Here is a 16027-nt window from a genome sequence, read left to right on the forward strand (position 1 = left end):
GTCATTATAAAAAGACTGAGTTTTGCTATATTAAAACTAAAAGAATGTTAAACCTCAATAAATTTTATATGTTTGGAATAGTAGAACTCAAAGCAATGACAGTCAATAAACCGAGAGAGGAACAAGTTGAAGTAGAATTGTCCAGAAAGTAGGATTTCTTGGCCAGACTGACTTTATTTTTAGATACTCATATTGCCTGTAAATTAATCTAAGAAGTTCAAGAGTTCAGGTTAGATGCTCTCCCCCTATCTTACCACTGCCCCCCGAAATGCTATGGACAGACTGTGGCTATTTTTTTTTACTTTCAGACTTTTTATCTTCTTGACAATGCTTCATCTTGGCCTTTGTTTTTACTCCGTTGTTTATGCCAGAGGGGGTGTGTATGCCTGAGAGGGTGGAGAGAGAAAGTACTCCAACGATCTGGTCATGCTACAATAATTTTTCCTTCAATTCTCCATCCCATTAGGATCCTGGGTACACAAACACCTGGAGTGTTTTTTAAGCTGGTAGAGCAGGACTCAAACCCTGGTTGGCCATGGGGGTCATACTTCTCCTGTCTAGCAACTGACTGCTATGCCATGAGACTGGCCCCTTAGCTCTTTCTTGATTGATTATTTCCCTAGTGATGACAACCCCTTTAAGAAGAACTAATCCAAAGTATCTTCTTTAGCTTCTATAACTGGGAAAAGGTTTAAAAAGAGCATGGAATCATCCAATGATTTTACCTGCCTACATTTGTTTTAAATACATGACATTTTAGAATGGTGTTTGGGGAGCAGGGGTCAGTAGGTGGCATGGTGGATGAAGTGCTGGACTCTCACATGGCCAAGGTTTGAGTTCCAGACCTGGTCGCTTGTTTTCTCTCTTTCTTTCTCTCTCTCTCTTTTGTAAGCACATGTGCACTGTAGCAAACATAAAAATAATAATAATAATAATACATAAAATGAATTAATTTAAAAAGAACGATGTTTGGTAGATTGCCCATACTCAACTAATATCAGCTATTTACAAAACTGTTAAAGTGAGTGAAATACTATGTATGTGTATTTCTCCTAAAATAAATCTGAAACTTGGCACACTGGCTAAAAAACACTTTGAAACATCTCTCAAATGAACAATTTTTAGATATTGCATTTTAGAAATGAAATAACAATATCAGATCATTGGCAGCCAAATCATTTTCCCAAGTGCTGATGCCAAGTGCATGGCAGACATCCATTTTGGGTTGATGTGGATCAAAAAAAGCTGAGACACCATCTCATGCTTATAGAATTTCAGAATTAAAGACATTCGGAAGGGGAAGGTTAGCACTGCTTGCCAAGTTCAGGCCAAGCCACGTGCACTGAGGTCCTTTTTCTTGCCAGCCAGGTCTCAGTCATTCCTTCTTTATCCACCACCCCCCTGGACTTCTTAAAATAGCCTGATACATGTGACATTGGTGAAAACCAAATGCCTCACGCTAGTTATAGGGGCTGACTAAGGGTCTTGGTGACAAGCCTCTTTTCAATGTGGCTGACCACTCAGGATCTTGTCCCCTTCTCCATAACCATTCGCTGAACTTCTTTTTCTTTTTTTTTTTTTTTTTGGAGAGGTTTTGCTATAGGATGCATGCGCTTGCCAGACAGAGAGAGACAGAGAGACAGAAAGTGAGAAGTCACCCCCTGGCCACGCCGCAATCCCTTCTCCTCCATTCTCCTCTTGGGATCTTGGGCATGCATGCACATGTGCCCGGTGTGAGTTTTAAGCCACCAGGTCCAGGACTCAAACCGTGGTCAATTACATGGGAGTCCAGCGACATAGCCATTACGCTAACTGCTAGTCCCCATTCACTGAACTTCTACGAGTGAACCATCTAAGAGTATTTAAAGAGAAAAATACCCACCTATTGCTTTGAGAGAAGAGAAGGGCCCCCCTTCTCTTTCTCTTCCCAGACACTCCCTTCTCAAGGCCCTACATTTTCTCTTATTATTAGATTTTTATATCCGCTGATCATTCAGAACAATCAGTCTCTTAAAAGGAATTTATGAATTGATACATAGTTTTAAAATATGCATAAGCACTTCCAGGACTTTGAAAGACTTTCTTAAAATAATGTAGTCAAGCTCTCTGGAACGCATAGGCCGTAGACCCATAGTGCAGGAATGACTTGGAGCTAATAGTAAGCTTTGGAGGGTGGAAGGAGGAAAAGGGCAATTGACTCCTCATGTTAAGCTCTGTGTAACACGGATGAAGTGGAGATTTTTAAACTGCAATGTTATTATAAATTTTCCAGTAATCTAGATCTCTGAATTGCAAATACTGGAAACCAATTCTGCCTTCCTGCTTCACACTGACAGCGACACTTTGCCTGACCACATCTGAGATCTTGTGGCTTTTGATTCATTCTGTTGTTGATACTTCCTCTTTTGTTTTCTCAAAATGTAAATATTTGTTCTGTCTGCATTCTAATTGCTAGTCTTGGTGTCTTATTGAGTACGAGGGCTGTGGTAACGCAAATGCCTCAGGATCTTTTGCTATGTGCTGGGATTTCATGTCTTATGACATTTGCTTGGCATAGCTGACAGCCACTCTGTTCCTATGCCCCTGACTAAATTGCAGTTATGTCTCTAATTGAAACCCAGTATTATTTTATTCCTCTCTACAGAGAGGAAGCCCAGAACTATCATTCTGTACACACACCAAACCACAGGAGCCTGGGTGAGGGTCCATAATGACAGGGCCTCCTACACAGAACATTTGCAAGCTTTTTACTAATTACCTTAATTTTCTTTGTCTAGACTAACTTATTGCGTTGAACGGCTCCTCTCCTAAAAGGGGGGGATAAAGGAGCATTGTTAGTCCTTCAATTCCTGCCAAGTAAAGAAGGGTGAAAAAGATAAATAGAACCAAGAAAACAAACAAAATAGAACCAGAGGAATTGTCCTTGAATGGGCTGTGTCCTAGAATACATGTTGGCTTAAAATTGAACTGGGAGGTTGTCCTGCAGTTAAGACTGAGACCACCACGATTAACAGCAAAGAACACATTAAACAATATACAAGCCCACAGAGAAGAAAGGTACTTTTAAAAAGAAGACAGTGACTGAAGAGGGCAGTGCCGCTCATCAGTTGGTTCATTGCCTCTGGGCATTCCGGACATTTCTCAGCTATGATGAGACCTTGTCCGTATCTGTTCTTCTGCTTTGGTGGCATCTTCCTAGTTTGACCTTCTAGATTGAATGAAAATGGACTTGCATGGAATACCCTGGATTCTCTTTGGCTCACATATGTGATGAATACTATGAGAAATCGAATATCTTGGCCATAAACTCGTTTGAAACTTTCCTCGAATAAAAGACTGGGATCAGTTTGAATAACAGATTGCATTTTCACCATTCTTAAAAGACTGAGTTGAAATGAGAGTTGATACTTCCACATACCCTGACCTTAGAACTGGATAGGAACCCCCCAGAAGTCTACAGAATCATTCAGTGGATTGAAAGGCCACAGAGCAAAGCTGGCCGCTGTTGGGCTGGAGCCATCCCTTTGGTTCAACAGGCCAAAGTCTGGAACGTTGGAATGGCTAGAGGCCCTAAAAACTCTTTTCCTGTGGGCTATTCTCTTCAGCCAAATTCTGCAGCCCCTGAAGGCCAACTCACTTCCCACTTCTTGTCTGTTCACTACATTGCACTTGCCCCCCTGCCCCCACTCTCCATGTTCAAAGACTGATTGGCTTCCAGGATATGATGATGGGTTTCATTTTACTGCTGAATTTTGACTCAATCATGTTTTTCTTAATGGGTTTACTTTTCAGTTTGGTTGAACTATCAGTGGGCCAAAAATTCCAAGGTTTTTTGTTTTTGCCGCCTTACAAATTATTTCTGCATGAAAAGGGTCTTACTGGAATAAACATACCGATACATCCTCAAACTGGGAGTGAATTAAGGGACCAATGCAGTGTGTATTCTTTCCAGCAGGACAAGAAAATGAAGTGGGTTTCCATTTCCAAATCGGAGGAAACTGTAGAAGCAAAGATCACATAGCCCAGGGTCAAGGAGCAGTAACTCAACAGTCAAAGACACTGAAGCCACATGGAAGGTCTTGAGATCATGTCCTGAGGTCTCCTGTATACACCGGGCAAAAACACGCCTGCGATCCAGGCTGGCTGAGGCTGGGGGTGAATCACAGCATGAAGACACTCTTGTGTGTGTGGGGGGGTATCTGTCTTTTCCTCTGTCTTTTTTCTACTAAAATATTAATTCTTCTGTGAAGTCTCCCAAATTATCCTAGGCTGCTTTCCTCTCAGGTTTCCAAAGCATCCTCTATATCATTCTATCGTGATTACCTGGCCATAGTTTTACCACTCCCATTAGGTCAGGGGTGAGGCTTGCTTCACCTTAAGACTGCTCTCTACAGCCTAGTAAGAAAAGTGCACTATCAAATATGTTAGCTAACAAGTCCAGTTATGATAAAAATTCATGTTAGTTTTAGGGACAAAGTCTACTTCTTAAAAGAAATGTTTGGCATCAACACAAAATATATCATCAAGGGCAACTTACTATAGTATTAAAGCTACCTGGACATTGATTGTCATCAGAATTGCTATGTAATTACATTTCATAAAGGATTGAGATACGGGCCTAAAACTGCTTCTGACACTTGATATCTTAGGAGAAGTATCATATTTAATGCAATACTATTATAATTTTAAAAGTATTAGAGTGTCTGCAAAGTCATGACGTATTTTTCTACGCAAAATACCTAATATATTATATTGTTATATTAATATATTTGCTTTTCTATGGAAACAAGAACAGAACTTAAAGGTTATTTATACATTCAGAATGCTCCAACTGTGTCTGGAAAAACACCTTCTTATCAGTCAGGGCTATGCAGTTTCTATTATCATAAGAAAAATTATTCCCTTTTTTTTTAATGTTTAACCATTTACAAGTTTGTCCACACCCCTTCATGTTCCTTTTATTTCATTGTTTTGTGATTCTTGGAGCTTTACAATATGTGTCTTTAATATCCTGGAAGCTCTACTCTGTTCCTTTTTCTATGTATACAGTGTTGTTTTATGTGTAATTTCTGAATATGTTATAAAGAACTAAACTATCAGACCTCTTTGAATCTTCCCATCCCTCCAACCCATGAAAAGTTTTACAATTCTCAGAAGGTATCATTATCCATAGCAATTTATTTCATAAAGAGAAAATAAGATCGGATATTATCATGATATTGTGAAATATATATTAATGTTTGGTTATCTTCCCAAATAAGAGTGTCTTTTTTTTTTTTTTTTTTGAGAGGTTTTTGCTACAGGGCGTGTGCTCTCACCAGAAAGACAGAGAGAGACAGAGACAGAAAGCGAGAAATCACCCCCCAGGGGGGATGGCCACGCTGCAATCCCTCCTCCTTCATTCTCCTCTTGGGATCTTGGGCACTCACACAAAAGCACCCGATGTGAGTTTAAGCCACTGGATCCAGGACTTGAACCGTGGTCGACTACATGGGAGTCCAGCGACATAGCCATTACGCTAACTGCTGGTCCCAAGAGTGTCTTTTTATATTAATGAACTGACTGATTGCTGAGGGTTCCAATGTAGCTTCAGAATGGGAACTGGTCACAAGAAAGACCTAGGTCTCATTAGGAGTTTAGGACCTTCAGCCCCACCTGCAACCTGTGGGGTGGGGAAAGGAGCTGAGGGTTAGGTAATCGCCAGTGGCTAGTGATTTAATCAGTCACACATACATATGCAGTGAAGTCTCTATAAAACCCCTAAAGAACTGGATTGGGAAAGCTTCTGGATAGCTGAACATATGGAGGTGCCTGAAAGATGGAGTGCTTAGGAAGGGCATGGAAGCTCTCCTTCCCATATACCTTGCCCTGTGCACCTCTTATTCCGTACCTTTTGTAATATCCTTTATAACAAACTGGTAAATAAACTGTTCCCCTGAGTTCTGTGATCTGCTCCAGCAAAATAGTTGAATCCAAGGAGAAGATTGTGGGAATCTGGAAGTATAGCCAGCCTATGGGTTGGACGTACAGGCAAAACAGCCCAGGCCTTGTACTTGGCATCAGAAATTGGGGGGACTCTAGTAGAACTGAGCCCTCAACCTGTGAGAGCTGGTGCTGCCTCCAGGTGGACAGTGTCACTCAGAACTGATTGCTTGTTTGGTGTGTTTGCAACCTCTGAATCCTCCACACCTGGTATCAGAAGTATTGTGTTGACTGATTGTAGCATAGGAAAGCCATATTTTGGTTGTTTTTTTTTTCCCTGTATCTTCAGAAACATAAATCCCTATAGTACATCTAGAGCATGAATGCTTTGTGTAATACTGAACAAAAAAACTGTACAGAGTTGTTTAATGAATGAAGTAATAGTTACTAGTTTTTTAAGGGTCCATAAATAATGTTTAATATAGAACTAATTAATAACTGTTCATTTTTCTCCCCAATTCCTCCACAGGTACCTCTAATTTCTCTAGGCAGAATTTGTCGCTTAGTCATTTCCATTGTTCACTTTATGGATGACTCACAACTCCAACCATACTCAGCTCTAGAGGGTGGTGACACACACATGCCATTACAAGGCTGTCATTTCTCAAGGGGAGGACTTTAATATATTCATCTCTTCCCTTCCCACAGTACCTGTCATAGAGTTTTGTACTGAATAAGCAATCTACGAGAAATTGTCAGACTGAACTAAATTCTGTAGCGGTATAGACTATAGAGAAGCTTGTGAATGATTCTACTTACATCTCTGTGTTACAGATATATGTCATTTTTACAGATTTAAAAAAATATATTAAAATATTGACACTGTCTAGGGTGTGTTTTGAGAGTAAGAGAGGAAATAATTTTATTTGAAAGTTGCCAACACATGAGTATTACACACCTGCTTTGTCAGCTTAATGTTTTTAAGTACCATTTTACATGTGGGTGATATCAAAGTGTTATTTGTCTTTCAGGGGCTTATAAGACAGTTGGAATACACATATATTAAATACATAGCTATATGAGATATCAGGTGGAAATTGCCAATAGAAGCGAATGGACAATTGGTACTTCAGGAACTCAGACAAGAGAGAAGACATTGAGGACTGAGAACATTGTAAATGACCTAAGTAGGGATGTGGTAGTTGGTCTGTCCTTAAAGTGAGGATTTAAAGGGGAGGATGTGCTGGAGAATGGTTTTCTGGGCAAGAGGCATGGAAGAATGCTTTGGAAGCTGAGATGCTCACAGCATCTACAAAACAAGGAGTAAATGGGAGAAGAGGATTTTGACGCAAAAAGGTGAAAGAACTCTGGAAAGATGTATGTGAGGAAGGAGGAGAGGTGAAAATGAGGGGGTTCAGACTTTTAAGAACCTCAAACATCAGACAAAAGAATTTATGTTTGATCTCGATAAATGAAAAGCTCTTTAGCATAGTGCTGATGTGCATGAAGAGGTATTATAGAAAGACCAATATGATAGTTTGGGGGAAAAAATCTGGGATTGGAAAGATCCTTGGGGAAAAAACTATAACTGTCTACTTATCACATTAAAAGAAGTCAAGCACCTGCACAGAAAAGGCTGACTAATGGGCTGCTGAATAAGTGAGTACATGGATGAAGAATACTAAGTATGTCATCCAATAGGAAATGAGAAGGGAAGGAAGGTGGAGATGATAAAGCATTGCAAAGAAAGGCTCAACAGGATTCGGTGATGAAAACTCCTTTTGCACAAGGGAAGAAATTATATCACCCACATGTAAAATGGTACTTAAAAACATTAAGCTGACAAAGCAGGTGTGTAATACTCATGTGTTGGCAACTTTCAAATAAAAGTATTTCCTCTCTTATTCTCAAAACACACCCTAGACAGTGTCAATATTTTAATATATTTTTGTTTGTTTATGTAAAAGACATATACATAGGATCTTGGCCCCTCCATCTTACAAGATACCTACAATTATTTTCTTCTTAAACTCCTCAAATCTTTCCTAATTCCTCATGTTAAATTTCTTACTCAACTAGATTCCTTTATTCTGATATTCCAACTGCTACTTTGCATGTAGTTCTCTTAAAGCTCTTATCACATTCTGGTCTCTATTATCCTTTTTTGTTCAGGATTCAAAAGCTATAAGTTTGGGCTGATGGGAAGCTGCTATTTCCAATAATATACATGTGAAGTACAAACTGGTTTTGGTAAAAAAAAAATTAATTTAGTTTAAGTAATGGCAGGACTTTTTGGTACAGGTATCTAATTGAAAGCTAAAGATGAAGAGTAAGTTTAAGACTGAAGATTGAGAAATGTGTCCTTTTAAGTCATGAGAATAGATGAAATTCATGACACACACACACAAAAAGCCAAAAGGCTGTGAATAACAAATGTCCAAGTTACAGGAGGGTAGGAGCAGAAACAGTAAATGATTAACCTTCATTTAGAAAGAAAACTTCCAAAATAAAGAATACTAGGTCCATGTCAAATCATAGACACTAAGAAAACTGATTTCAGGAAAAGCTACAGAGTAATCCAGAAGAAGAATAACTGAACAAAAGACCTTGGGGTTTGGTATTTATGAAATCATTGATAAGCACTGGAAGAAAGATCCAGTCAAGGAAGCAATTAGTCAGATCGGGTTGTTCGAAGTAAAGTAAAACACACAGAGATGGAGGATGGGAGCAGAGTGAAGATAATGTGTTAATTCCTTGGTCATACTAAAGAGACGCATCACATCAGGGCTAAGGAGAGGTATTTTGTTGGTTTTTGATAGAAGGTTTATACAGATTTATAAGACACAAAATAAATCAGTACTAAGGCAAAGACTGCAAATACAAGAAGTAAATAGAATGCATCTGAAAGTATAGCACTCAAGAGAAGATGGGAAGTCATGAGACTGAGATAACTAAAAAAGCCTTGGCCTTGGGAAAGAGAAGATCCAAGTCCTTCTCTGAGATAAGATGAAAGAACAAGAGATCCAGAGAATGACACTATGTGCCTGGAGACCATGAGAAACATGTGGCTTGGAGTAACGCAGAGGTGGCAAGGGAGAAAGAAGATTTAGGCTTCCATTTGTGGAGAGTAGGGTGGTCACTAGAGGAGCAGAATCTTACAGGCTGTGTAAACAAGATAAGGAATGATTAAGGGTCAGAGTAAAGCCAGGAGGACCCAGATGAGTTCACAAATTAATAATATATAAAGAAACTTAGGGCACAATTTTCTGCTTTTCTTCAGCAATGCTCAGAAGATTTGAGTCAATGTGGGTGTAACCCAACACTGAAAACACCATAATTAAAGCACAAATGATGAGATTTTTTGTGTGTTGCTTTGGGGAGCCATGGGAAAACGGAATAGGACCAAAAATAGCATCAACTAGAAAGCTTTTAGAAAAGGTTAATCTGTGTTGAAAATGAGAGGTGGAAACAGAACTCTAATACTCAGTAGTGAGTTTGAAGACTTTCTTGTCTTACAATGGCATCTTTTCCATATTTACATTGGATATTAATCTTTTAGGTCAGGCAGAAAAGATTCTAATTTTTTTTATTATAAATAGACTAATTCAAAATAATTTTCATTGTACATTGCAATTCTTCAAATGATCAAGAGCAAATATCATGCTGACATATGCAAGAAATGGGCATTTATTTTTTTTAAGAGAAATTTTTGCTGTAGGGTACATGTGCTTGCCAAATAGACAAAGAGAGACAGAGAGACAGAAAGTGAAAAATCACCCCCCCGCCCCCAGTGGGGGGAATGGGCACAATGCAATCCTTTCTCCTCCGTTCTCCTCTTGGGATTTTGGGTAAGCATACATACATGTCCAGTGTGATTTTGAAGCCACCTGGTCCAGGACTCGAACTGATGTTAACTACGTTTGAGTCTAGAGATGTAACTATTATGCCATCTGCTGGTCCCAGAAATGGGTGTTTCTAAGCATCCTCTGGCTATATTATTGAGATTACATCCTTTATATATTTGAATATATGGCAATTACTATGACAGGAGCATAAAGATCAATTAGAGTGAAAAATTGGAATTTAAAAGGAATATTAATTTTGAAAGAAAGACTCCATCCATGGCCAAAACAATCCACTAGAAGTTTCCTGTAATAGGCTAAATGTTTCTGAATGTTCTTTAATTTGATTTATTCTGTTGTATTCTCTCTTTTTTTGGAGAGGTTTTTGCTATAGGGTGCATGCGCTCGCCAGACAGAAAGAGATGGAGGGGGGATGGCCATGCCGCAATCCCTTCTTCTCCATTCTCCTCTCGGGATCTTGGGCACGCACGCACACGCGCCTGGCGTGAGTTTTAAGCCACCAGGTCTGCGACGCGAACCACAGTCAACTACATGGGAGCCCAGCGACATAGCCATTATGCTAACTGCTGGTCCCTTCTGTTGTAGTCTGAAATTGGGCTGATTTCTTGTCTGCCCCATGCTTTCTGTGGAGCTAATCCAAGCATGGAGTCTTCTTCAGCACTGGGAGAGACTTTGCATTTGGATCTGCTCCGTGAGGATTCAAAGGAAAGTGAAACAGTGGTTCTTGGGAATGAAATTACCATGACTCTTACATCCTTGACCTATGGGGGAAAAAAAATAGATTGATTTTTGTTGGAAACTGAGTTCTGTGAAAAAGATATATTTTGACTATTGGGATCAAATTGTCATTAGGCTTATTTTTAAAAGGAGCAATTGAATGAGGTGTATTTAGTGTAATCACAAATAAGAATTTTAAAAAAGATAAAAAAACAGAGAAATAAAATCTTCTATTTCTTTTCTTTCTTTTCCCTTTTTAACTGCTGAGTCTGGCTAGAGGTGAGAATATTGAGAGAAAGTATTCATTGAGTTAATGGAGAAAAGAGGAAAACACATCAGGAAGTCATAGTTTCTCAGAGAAAGTAGGGATCCTAGAAATTATGCTACCTTTTATACTCTTTGTAGATCAGAAAACCTGGGGCATTGTACAAATAGCAGTGTTGTGTCTAAGATTACATATGTCTTTGTGAGTAGTCCAGAACTATAAGCCAGAACTCTCGACTGTGCCACAATGCCTTCCCTACATTTCTCCTAACCTACATAATTAATGAACTGAATGACTTTGTGGAGAGAGATCATAGATTTTCCTTGTAGCAGTCGCCTTAAAAGCCTACAGTATGAGTGACCATGAGATCATGACTGACTCAGTCTTCTGATTTCAATCCATCAAATTGAAAATGTTCAACTAAAACAGTTTTGTATTATACAATAATTCTAGTAATTTCAGCTTTCAGAGGCTTTCCTTTTTTTAAAAAAAAAAAAAAAGCACATTTCCCGATACAAAAAGGCAGTTTTGGTGGAGTTTGAAGAGACTTAAGGTAGGAGGAGACTAGTTCTTGTAGACCTGATGTCTACAGGCTACATGATGTGAGAGCTAGTCTCTTGAGACCTCAGAGTCATTGGTTAAATATTCAGAAGAATATCTTTCTAGCCTACTTGAGATGGGGATGCATCTATATTTGAAAGTTCTTTAACAAGGCATATACAAGGTGATAGTACATTAAAACATTCTTTTCTAATTATTAAGCTCTTCTGTGTGGTGTTCCATGGGTATGAAAGACATTTATGGGACACAGAAACGGATTATTATCTGTTGATAATGTGTATGCTATCCTCAACTGGACTGGTGTGAAGTGTGTTCATGCTGAGAAAATTCACTTTACAAGTAAGTGATATGTAGTGACTGAATGTATAAAATACAATAATTTAAAAAGTTTAAAAAAAGAGTAGGTGGTGATCACATTCTTTATATTTGAAGGTTTTTAAGTTTCTTTTAAGCATTTCTTCCCTACTTTATGCATTTCTTGCCTTAAATAACCAGGAAAACATCTTCTAAGACAGAAATTCAGTGTTATTTTTGAGAGATTCTGTGTTACAGATTGTATATGACAACTTGATCCCAGCATGCTGTGATGCAGGGAACATCAAAAGTCTATTGAATATCACAAGACTTTGATGTGTCTATATCCTGACCACTGAGCAAAAGTGACCCCTGAATGAAAAGTGAGACAACTAGTCTTTTGGGGCATCAGATAAAGGTATACACACTCAATGGGTCTAGTTAGACTGTAGCACAGACAGAAGGAGGGGTAATTTCCAGCCTGCCTATTTGATTGTCTGAAGGGGAAAACTAGCCTGAGTGTGGAAGGCTAAGCTACTCTTGATTCTCTTGCATTTTGGTTGTGTGCAACTTTCAGGATCCCAGGGCAAATGCTATATACAGCTTTTATCACCATTTCCCTACTTCCCTAAGAATCAAGTTACATGAATTTCTTTTGATATCCTCACCTGTGCCCCATATATGCCCACCAACCTGTCAAACGTACAAAAATCTCAACTCAACAGGAAGTATAGATGGTGACAGGATAGGATAGGTCTGTGTGTTTAATTAGGCACAAGTTCCCCGTTAGCAATCATATACAAGCTCACACACTTTAAACAGTTAACACTTTATGGGACCAGTGGTGGCATGGTGATTAAGGCACTGGACACTCCCACATGGCTGACCAAAGTTCAAGTCCCGGACCTGGTGGTTTGTTTTCTCACTTTCTCTCTCTCTCTCTCTCTCTCTCTCTCTCTCTCTCTCTCTCTGTGTGTGTGTGTGTGTGTGTGTGTCTGTCTCTCTATAGTCAAAGTAAAATAAATTAATGCATAAATAAAATTAAATAAATTAAAAAAAACAGTTAACACTTTGTGTTAAACGCAGTGCAGGGTCTCAGGCATGCCACTGTTGCTCTATATAGCAAATACTTTCGAGACCAATAAACTATACACAGAGAAATTTTTAAAATTGTGCATGTGTGTATAAATAATCCAAAGCAGAATTCATATTCCTCAATGGATAACATCTTTCCTCTTATCTTTACAGTTTGATTTTCTTAATATTCCTCATATATAAAATTCCATGGAAAATGCCCTACAGATGTAGAGAGAATGGGAAACTGTGGCTTAGAATACACTGACTGGAGCAAGGCAGCCAGTGGGACTCTGGAGCAGACTGGGAGGCTATGCTGACCCCAGTTGGACCGAGTAGCCCAGGCACTGCTGCCTCTCAGCCATGGCATCTGTGCATCTTTTGCTGTGCCCAGAGGAGCAAGCTCTGAGCATCCTTCATGGAGGCCACTCCTCGGGGCCAGAAGCAGGGGAACCAAGGGCAGACCCCTCCAGACCTGAGTGTAGCCTCCTTCCCACCGCCACACCACCATGGCCCACTTTGACAAGAGCCCTTCCTATGGGCTCTGAGCGGAGGTCAAGAACAAGATTACTTCAAAGTATGATCATCAGGCAGAAGATGATCTTCACAATTAGATAGGAGAGCTGACAGGCATGAGCATTTGGCACCAACTTCCAGTTGGGCCTAAAGGATGGCATCATCCTCTGTGAACTCATAAACAAGCTACACCCAGGCTGTGTGAAGAAACTCAGTGAGTCCTCCTTTAACTGGCCCCAGTGGGAAAATACTGACAACTTTATTAAAGCTATTCAGGCTTATGGTATGAAGCCCACATAACATATTTGAAGCAAATGATCTTTTTGAAAATGGAAATATGACCCGAGTTCAGACTACCCGGGGTGGCTCTAGCAGATCTGACCATAAAAGAAGATTTCCACATGAACATTGATAATGGATTTAAGTATGCAGAGAAACAAATAAGACATTTTGATGAAGGGAAATTAAAAGCTGGCTGGAGTGTAATTGGTTTGCAGATAAGAACCAGTAAACATACCAATTGGGCAAGTATGACAGCCCATGGGACCAGGAGGCACCTTTAAGATCCCCAAATGCAAACTGACTAACCTTTTGACCAGACCACAGTAGTCTGCAGATGGACACCAACAAAGGAGCCAGACAGGCTGGGATGTTAGTGCCAGGCACCAGACGAAACATCTATGATCAGAAGCTAAGATCACAATCAGTGGACAACTTGACTGCTTCTCTACAGATGGGTACCAACGAAGTTGCTTTCCAGAGAGGAATGAATGTGTCCAGCCTTGGGTGGCAAGTATATGATCCCAAATACTGTGCTGCTCCCACAGAACCTCTCATTCACAATGGAAGCCAAGGAACAGGAACAAATGGGTCAGAAATCAGTGATAACGATTACCAGGCAGAATATCCAGATGAGTATCATGGCAAGTACCAAGATGACTACCCCAGAGATTACCAATATGGCGACCAAGGCATTGATTATTAGATTTATACAGAGACATTCAGTATGTAGTCCACTGTTTATTCAGTGAGAATCAAGCTAGCCTGGAGTAACTTTTTTCTTGTCTTCCTAAAACACTATTATGCTTACTGTACCTAATAAAAAAATTGCCTTACATATATTCCTTTTTCCTTTTTATGCCTCTTCCCTAAATAATTAACTTTTAGTGCTATAACAGTTAAACCCTACAGCATAACTCACATGTGAAGTAAAAGGAATACTATGAAAGGAGAGTGCTCTCATATAGTCAATTCTTTTGTTAAAGATTTAAGCATTTTCTCAGTCTTACACTGGTATTTTTGAAAAAGAGGAAACTTTTTTTTTTTTTTTTACAGTTTAGTGTATCTGGTTTCTACATGGAAGACTAAACTCGTACTTACTGTTAGATATGGTCTTTGCTAACTAATTCTAAGATGCAGCCATTTAAAAATTGACATATTGATGTTTCTACAGTATTGTTTGCTACTTTTTTATATAAAGTCATGATCAGTGTGCATCTGTGATTACATGTGTACTCATTTTCTTACCTAAGCTGACAAGATTTTCTCAGAGTGGCGTTTCTAAACACCATGTACAAAAAGGCCCGCAGACATTTAGGTCTGCGTGGTGTGTTTGCCCTTCCTATTTGTGCCCATGTATCAATGTAGAGTTGCTCTGTTTTCTTCAACTGTTGTTATTGCTGCATCATTTCTTAGCAAAACTTATCCCATTGTATCTATTCTTATTTTTTTTGAACATTCAAAAAAAAAAGAAAAGAAAAAAAATATACTGACTAAGAAGAAAAAGTGAAAAGCCAATGCAGGTAAGTATGGGTAAACTCTCTAGCAAGAGTGAACAACTGGCCCTGACTGGCTGAAGTGCTCACCTTCAGACAAGCCCAGCTAAGTCTCCAGCTTCTGGAATTGTTTGGATGGGCAACTCCGGACCTGGCTGCCATATGCATTAGTTCTCCCTTTCTCTTTTCACCATGTATTTGTTTCTTGATCCTGGAAGGAAGCAGTGACCTATGATATATCACTTTGCAGGCTTTTTGGACCAACCTCTGGAGTCAAAATCTCTTCTTCAGATACCACTTATGGCCCCAGAAGGAAGCAGTTGTCCTTTGCAACTAAGCATAGCTTCAAGAACAAAGGACTACCACCACCTTACACAAATTCAACTACTTTGTATCTCAGGCCAATATGTCCACAAATTCAGCAAAGCTGTATGATACAGCAAAATGGAGTTATAAGTTTCAAAATTAATTTATTCTTATTTAGATGGAAGGGAGAAAAGTGCATGATTTCACTTGACCTTCCTTTTGCAAATGGAAAAGGTAGGGAACTTTTATTTCTTTTAAAATTTCCTCTAAATGGAGTCTTCAAAGACACTTCATACATCAGTTAAAGAGTTAGGAGTAAACTCATAAATGTGGGAACACTATAAAGTAAAATAATACATTGGAGAAGTTATCTTTTAGGTATTTTCTTCTGTTTCTCTTATAAAGTTTTTATCTGGTGTCTTCCTTTCTAAGTAGTGTCTTACTGGCTATCCAGGTTGCACTCCAAAACCATCAAACAAAAATAAACCTACCCCTAAATTCCTATCTCTGCTATCATCTTCCCTTGTCCAATAAAAATGGACTTTCCTAGGTACTATTGAGTTAGTTCACTTCTGTCCCAAGGGTATCCTTAGGTGAGTTCGTTTCCTCTTCTAGGTAACATTTCAATTTTAAAAATAATTTCTGGAACAATAAAAAAACTAATGAGAATGAGATAGTCTGGAAGAGCAGTGAGAAACATAGGAAAGATTAAATAAATGAATCAAAGAATTTAA

The 16027-nt window shown here is 39.1% G+C and overlaps 1 protein-coding gene and 1 pseudogene across 1 annotated transcript in view; one reads left to right on the forward strand and one right to left on the reverse strand.

Moving 5' to 3' along the window:
* The window catches only part of GREM2 (gremlin 2, DAN family BMP antagonist), a 150577-nt gene that overhangs the window by 61845 nt on the left and 72705 nt on the right, over positions 1 to 16027 (reverse strand).
* Positions 13206 to 14239, forward strand: LOC102477631 (calponin-3 pseudogene; annotated as a pseudogene).

This window comes from Tupaia chinensis, unplaced genomic scaffold (genome assembly GCF_000334495.1).
Source record: "Tupaia chinensis unplaced genomic scaffold, TupChi_1.0 Scaffold000074_1, whole genome shotgun sequence".
NCBI lineage: Eukaryota > Metazoa > Chordata > Mammalia > Scandentia > Tupaiidae > Tupaia > Tupaia belangeri.